This window comes from Pelophylax lessonae (assembly GCF_965119305.1).
Source record: "Pelophylax lessonae genome assembly, contig: HAP1_SCAFFOLD_919, whole genome shotgun sequence".
Classification (NCBI taxonomy): domain Eukaryota; kingdom Metazoa; phylum Chordata; class Amphibia; order Anura; family Ranidae; genus Pelophylax; species Pelophylax lessonae.
This window is the reverse complement of record NW_028119439.1, coordinates 15528-22548: the sequence shown is the minus strand read 5'-3', so window position 1 is coordinate 22548 and position 7021 is coordinate 15528. Positions and strand designations below refer to the sequence as shown.

The 7021-nt window shown below is 51.0% G+C and overlaps 1 pseudogene across 1 annotated transcript; it reads left to right on the top strand.

Annotated features, from left to right (window-relative positions):
* The first annotated feature begins 5654 nt into the window (after nucleotides 1-5654).
* On the top strand, nucleotides 5655-6777 carry LOC309544093 (annotated as a pseudogene). Its single transcript has 2 exons — nucleotides 5655-6510; nucleotides 6757-6777. The product of its transcript is annotated as an uncharacterized misc_RNA (transcript).
* The last annotated feature ends 244 nt before the right edge of the window (nucleotides 6778-7021 follow it).

The following is a 7021-nucleotide window of genomic DNA, read 5'->3' as shown; positions in this document are numbered from 1 at the left end:
ATTGGGAGAGTGAAGATCCACTTTAAATTGATTGTAACCCCCCCCCCCCCCCATACACGCAGTGAGGTGACAAACATAGAGGAAACAAATCCTCCTACATACAGTAAAGTAAGTACACCCTCACATTTTTGTAAATATTTTATTCTATCTTTTCATGTGACAACACTGAAGAAATGACACTTTGCTACAATGTAAAGTAGTGAGTGTACAGCTTGTATAACAGTGTAAATTTACTGTCCCCTCAAAATAACTCAACACACAGCCATTAATGTCTAAACCGCTGGCAACAAAAGTCAGTACACCCCTAAGTGACAATGTCCACATTGGGCCCAATTAGCCATTTTCCCTCCCCGGTGTCATGTGACTCGTTATTGTTACAAGGTCTCAGGTGTGAATGAGAAGCAGGTGTGTTACATTTGGTGTTATCGCTCTCACTCTCTCATACTGGTCACTGGAAGTTCAACATGGCACCTCATGGCAAAGAACTCTCTGAGGATCTGAAAAAAAGAATTGTTGCTCTACATAAAGATGGCCTAGGCTATAAGAAGATTGCCAAGACCCTGAAACTGAGCTGCAGCACGGTGGCCAAGACCATACAGCGGTTTACCAGGACAGGTTCCACTCAGAACAGACCTCACCATGGTCCACCAAAGAAGTTGAGTGCCGTGCTCAGCGTCATATCCAGAGGTTGTCTTTGGGAAATAGATGTATGAGTGCTGCCAGCATTGCTGCAGAGGTTGAAGGGGTGGGGGAGGGGTCAGCCTGTCAGTGCTCAGACCATACGCCGCACACTGCATCAAATTGGTCTGCATGGCTGTCATCCCAGAAGGAAGCCTCTTCTATAGATGATGCACAAGAAAGCCCACAAACAGTTTGCTGAAGACAAGCAGACTAAGGACATGGATTACTGGAACCATCTCCTGTGCTCTGATGAGACCAAGATAAACTTATTTGGTGTCAGATGGTGTCAGGCGTGTGTGGGGGCAACCAGGTGAGGAGTACAAAGACAAGTGTGTCTTCCTACAGTCAAGCATGGTGGTGGGAGTGTCATGGTCTGGGGCTGCATGAGTGCTGCCGGCACTGGGAAGCTACAGTTCATTGAGGGAACCATGAATGCCAACATGTACTGTGACATACTGAAGCAGAGCATGATCCCCTCCCTTCAGAGACTGGGCTGCAAGGCAGTATTCCAACATAACGACCCCAAACACCTCCAAGACGACCACTGCCTTGCTAAAGTAGCTGAGGGTAAAGGTGATGGACTGGCCAAGCGTCTCCAGACCTAAACCCTATTGAGCATCTGTGGGGATCCTCAAAAGGAAGATGGAGGAGCGCAAGGTCTCTAACATCCACCAGCTCTGTGATGTCATCATGGAGGAGGGGAAGAGGACTCCAGTGAATTGAATGTTCATTTCTCTACCATAAGCCGTCTCCACAGGTGTTTCAGAGAATTTGGCCGTACATCCAACCGACCTCACAACCGCAGACCACATGTAACCACACAAGCCCAGGACCTCCACATCCAGCATCTTCACCTCCAAGATGGTCTGAGACCAGCCCAGGACCTCATCCAGCATCTTCACCTCCAAGATGGTCTGAGACCAGCCCGGGACCTCCATGTCCAGCATCTTCACCTCCAAGATGGTCTGAGACCAGCCCAGGACCTCCAAATCCAGCATCTTCACCTCCAAGATGGTCTGAAACCAGCCCAGGACCTCCACATCCAGCATCTTCACCTCCAAGATGGTCTGAGACCAGCCCAGGACCTCATCCAGCATCTTCACCTCCAAGATCGTCTGAGACCAGCCCAGGACCTCATCCAGCATCTTCACCTCCAAGATGGTCTGAGACCAGCCCAGGACCTCCACATCCAGCATCTTCACCTCCAAGATGGTCTGAGACCAGCCCAGGACCTCCACATCCAACATCTTCACCTCCAAGATGGCCTGAGACCAGCCCAGGACCTTCACATCCAGCATCTTCACCTCCAAGATGGTCTGAGACCAGCCCGAGACCTTCACATCCAGCATCTTCACCTCCAAGATGGTCTGAGACCAGCCCAGGACCTCATCCAGCATCTTCACCTCCAAGATGGTCTGAGACCAGCCCAGGACCTCCACATCCAGCATCTTCACCTCCAAGATGGTCTGAGACCAGCCCAGGACCTCCACATCCAGCATCTTCATCTCCAAGATGGTCTGAGACCAGCCCAGGACTTCCACGTCCAGCATCTTCACCTCCAAGATGGTCTGAGACCAGCCCAGGACCTCCACATCCAGCATCTTCACCTCCAAGATGGCCTGAGACCAGCCCGGGACCTCCATGTCCAGCATCTTCACCTCCAAGATGGTCTGAGACCAGCCCAGGACCTCCACATCCAGCATCTTCACCTCCAAGATGGTCTGAGACCAGCCCAGGACCTCCACATCCAACATCTTCACCTCCAAGATGGTCTGAGACCAGCCCAGGACCTCCACATCCAGCATCTTCACCTCCAAGATGGTCTGAGACCAGCCCAGGACCTCCACATCCAGCATCTTCACCTCCAAGATGGTCTGAGACCAGCCCAGGACCTCCACATCCAACATCTTCACCTCCAAGATGGTCTGAGACCAGCCCAGGACCTCCACATCCAACATCTTCACCTCCAAGATGGTCTGAGACCAGCCCAGGACCTCCACATCCAGCATCTTCACCTCCAAGATCGTCTGAGACCAGCCCAGGACCTCCACATCCAGCATCTTCACCTCCAAGATGGTCTGAGACCAGCCCAGGACCTCCACATCCAACATCTTCACCTCCAAGATGGTCTGAGACCAGCCCAGGACCTCCACATCCAACATCTTCACCTCCAAGATGGTCTGAGACCAGCCCGGGACCTCCATGTCCATCATCTTCACCTCCAAGATGGTCTGAGACCAGCCCAGGACCTCCACATCCAGCATCTTCACCTCCAAGATGGTCTGAGACCAGTCTAGGACCTCCACATCCAGCATCTTCATCTCCAAGATGGTCTGAGACCAGCCCGGGACCTCCATGTCCATCATCTTCACCTCCAAGATGGTCTGAGACCAGCCCGGGACCTCCACATCCAGCATCTTCACCTCCAAGATGGTCTGAGACCAGCCCAGGACCTCCACATCCAGCATCTTCACCTCCAAGATGGTCTGAGACCAGCCCAGGACCTCCACATCCAGCATCTTCTGCGTCCGTTTGGCGCCTCACGCATCATCAGGAGCAAGAGGAGCAGGAGCACCTCCATAGAGTATCAGATGTACCTTCATAAGGAAGACCATTGAATACTGAATGCGCTTTTGCTGTCCTATAACTTAGACAGCGCCTGGTTGTGGTGAGTGCGCACTTCTTATATTTGGTGGAGGCAGCACACAGATGGAGATTGCGGAGTAATAACACCGGAACTATTTCATTTACATTTATGGACTTTTATTCACATTCTTGTGATCTATATTATTTGATTTAAACCTCAGTTTTGTTTATGCACATTTTGTATACCTGTTGAAGAGTATCATTATTATTCATAGAGTGCTGCTTTTTTCTTCTTTTTTAAATATTAAATAATAATTTTAAGTGGTTGTAAAGCCTGAAAGTTTTTTTACCTTTATGCATTCTATTCAACCTTTTATGCAGTAGCTCCCTGCAACCCCCCCCCCCTTATACTCACCTGAACCCCCCCTCTAGATCCAGCAATGTGCACGGGAGTATTGGCTGTCCTGGGACTTTCTATCCTTATTGGCTGAGACACAGCAGCAGGAGTCAATCACAGCCAGTGAGCCAATGAGGATAGAGCGGGGGGAGGGCAGGGCCAAGATCTATGGGTCTGATGGACGTACAGAGTGGGGCTTGGGATCTATGGGCCACGGATCTATGGGTCTGATGGACGTACAGAGTGGGGCTTAGAATCTATGGGCCACGGATCTATGGGTCTGATGGACGTACAGAGTGGGGCTTGGGATCTATGGGCCACGGATCTATGGGTCTGATGGACGTACAGAGTGGGGCTTGGAATCTATGGGCCACGGATCTATGGGTCTGATGGACATATAGAGTGGGGCTTGGGAGCGAGCACAAACCAGTGCTCCCATAGCAAGTGGCTTGATATTGGAGAGCACTGGTCAAGGAGGAGGGGCCAGGAGCACCAGAAGGGGAGCCGAGCAGAAGAGGACCTGGGCTGCTCTGTGCAAAAGCATTACACAGGGTGGGTAAGTATGACATGTTAGTTATTAAAAAAAAAAAAAAAAACCTTTAGAATCACTTTAAATGATGTCATATGCAGATCAAAGATGACAATTTTGATCTACTTATGAGTGAAATCGTAAATACAATGAAACCATACATTGTTACATTGTATTCTATCTGCGTGTGTCATTTTACACTGGAGAAGCCACTCCAGCTGTAATAATTCCCTGAGAGTCCTGGCTGTCATTTTGAAAGGAGGAAAGGGGTGGAATTGGAAAGGGGTGGAGCTCTACATAAGAGATGCATCCCAAAAACTTTGTCGAAATTTTCTAAGGATTTATCTTTTACATTCAAAATCCTCCAAAATCCTCCAGTGTTTGAACAGACTTTGTCCCCTTTAAAAAATTGATATGTCCTGCAGAAGAGGTTGATGTAGATCTGTCCCAGCGCTCGTTCCTGGAAGCTGTGAAGAGCCTGCAGAGGCTTTGGGTCACCTCCAGGTGTGACAACGTTTTAGGTGATCCCCATTGTCTTATTATAAATGGAATTTATACACTTTATAGGCAAACGTTTGTGGACACCTGACCATCACCCATTCCAAAACCATGGCCATCAATATGGAGATACCCCCTGCCCTTCATGGCCACCAGTATGGAGTTAACCCCCCCCCCTTCCATGGCCATTAATATGGAGATACCCCCCCGCCCTTCATGGCAATCAATATGGAGTTACCCCCCCCTCTCCTTGGCCATCAGTATGGAGTTACCCCCCCCCCTCCATGGCTCTCAATAAAGAGTTACCCCCCCTTCCATGGCCATCAATATGGAGATACCCCCTGCCCTTCATGGCCATCAGTATGGAGTTGCCCCCCCTTCCATGGCCAACAATATAGAGATACCCCCCCCCGTCCTTCATGGCAATCAATATGGAGTTACCCCCCCCCTTCATGGCCTTCAATAGTGAGTTACCCCCCTTCCATGGCCATCAATATGGAGATACCCCCCTTCCATGGCCATCAATATGGAGATACCCCCCTTCCATGACAATATGGAGATACCCCCCTTCCATGGCCATCAATATGGAGTTACCCCCCTTCATTGCCATCAATATGGAGTTACCCCCCTTCATGGCCATCAATATGGAGTTACCCCCCCCCCCTTAATGGCCATCGATATGGAGTTACCCCCCCCCCCTATATGGCCATAAATATGGAGTTACCCCCCCTCCATTGCCATCAATATGGAGGTACCCCCCCCCCTCCATGGCCATCAGTATGGAGTTACCCCCCCCTCCATGGTCATCAATATGGAGTTACCCCCCCCTCCATGGCCTTCAATAGTGAGTTACCCCCCGCCCTTCATGGCCATCAATATGGAGATACCCCCCTCCATATCCATCAATATGGAGTTACCCCCCCCGCCTTTCATGGCCATCAATATAGAGTTACCCCCCCCTCCATGGCCATCAATAAGGAGTTACCCCCCCCCCCCGATCATCAATATGGAGTTACCCCCCCTCCATGGCCATCAATAAGGAGTTACCCCCCCCCCCCCCCCATGGTCATCAATATGGAGTTACCCCCCCTCCATGGCCTTCAATAGTGAGTTACCCCCCGCCCTTCATGGCCATCAATATGGAGTTACCCCCCTCCATATCCATCAATATGGAGTTACCCCCCCGCCTTTCATGGCCATCAATATGGAGTTACCCCCCCGCCTTTCATGGCCATCAATATAGAGTTACCCCCCTCCATGGCCATCAATATGGAGTTACCCCCCCCTCCATGGCCATCAATAAGGAGTTACCCCCCCCCCCTGGTCATCAATATGGAGTTACCCCCCCCCTCCATGGCCATCAATAAGGAGTTACCCCCCCCCATGGTCATCAATATGGAGTTACCCCCCCCCTCCATGGCCATCAATAAGGAGTTACCCCCCCCCATGGTCATCAATATGGAGTTACCCCCCCCCATGGCCATTAATATGGAGTTACCCCCCCATCATGGCCATCAATATGGAGTTCCCCCCTCTCCATCCATAGCCACGAAATTGGGTTCCCCCCCCCCCCTCCATGGCCATCAATATGGAGTTACCCCCCCCCATGGCCATCAATAAGGAGTTATGCCCCCCCCATGGTCATCAATATGGAGTTACCCCCCCCCCCCCATGGCCATTAATATGGAGTTACCCCCCCCCCATCATGGCCATCAATATGGAGTTCCCCCCTCTCCATCCATAGCCACGAAATTGGGTTACCCCCCCCATGGCCATCAATAAGGAGTTATGCCCCCCCCCCCATGGTCATCAATATGGAGTAACCCCCCGCTCCATGGCCATTAATATGGAGTTACCCCCCCCCCCATCATGGCCATCAATATGGAGTTCCCCCCTCTCCATCCTTAGCCATCAAATTGGGTCCCCCCCCCCCTCCATTGCCATCAATTTGGAGCAGCCCCCTTGGCCATCAATATGGAGTTGCGCCCCCCCCCCCCTCCCTCCATGGCCATCAATATAGAGTTTACCCCTTTGCGGCTATAACATCTTCTACTCTTCTGGGAAGACTTTCTGCAAGATTTTGTAGGGTGTCTGCGGGAATCTGTGGCCATTTGTGAGGTCAGGTACTGATGTTGGATGAGAAGACCTGGCTCACAATTGGTGTTCCAATTCCTCCCAAAGATGATCAGTAGGGTTGAGGTCAGAGCTCTGTGCAGGACACTCCAGTTCCTCCACATCAAACTGGTCACACCATGCCTTTATGGAGCTGGGGGGGGTGGTCCTCACTAAACTCTTACCACAAGGCTGGAAGAGCACAATTGTCTCCAATG